This window comes from Penaeus monodon, chromosome 22, assembly GCF_015228065.2.
Source record: "Penaeus monodon isolate SGIC_2016 chromosome 22, NSTDA_Pmon_1, whole genome shotgun sequence".
Lineage (NCBI taxonomy): Eukaryota > Metazoa > Arthropoda > Malacostraca > Decapoda > Penaeidae > Penaeus > Penaeus monodon.
This window is the reverse complement of record NC_051407.1, coordinates 27,050,503-27,050,996: the sequence shown is the minus strand read 5'-3', so window position 1 is coordinate 27,050,996 and position 494 is coordinate 27,050,503.

The following is a 494-nucleotide window of genomic DNA, read 5'->3' as shown; positions in this document are numbered from 1 at the left end:
TTAGACAAACAGTGTCACGAGAAATGAACCGAATAATTTTGAAACTTTTTATTTCTGATTTAACAGTAACCATAATAACAGTATAACAAGCCATAAATATGTCAAAGACAACTATCAGTAATAAATTAACAAATACATAACACGGATGTTATAGGCAAAACAACATCCAAAAAATGCCTGCTCTTAAAATAGGTACGGGTTACATAAAGGCGAGAGAACAAGCTTGTCACCGGGTTGCATAACATCACACACATTATTGCAGATTTATAAAAGACTACTTTTATAAGTGACCGTTCATCACTTATTGGAGAGGAATATACTACCAAGTGACCTACATTTTTTTTACTTTATATATGTGATGCTGTTATGCGTCTAGATGCAGCGCTATCTATTGCACTGAGAGCGAGCATCTAAATCTGGTAACTTTCCAGCTTCATAGTGAACATCACAAAGATATTTTAGATTTTGAGTCTTGTTCTGTAAGGATACCAGTT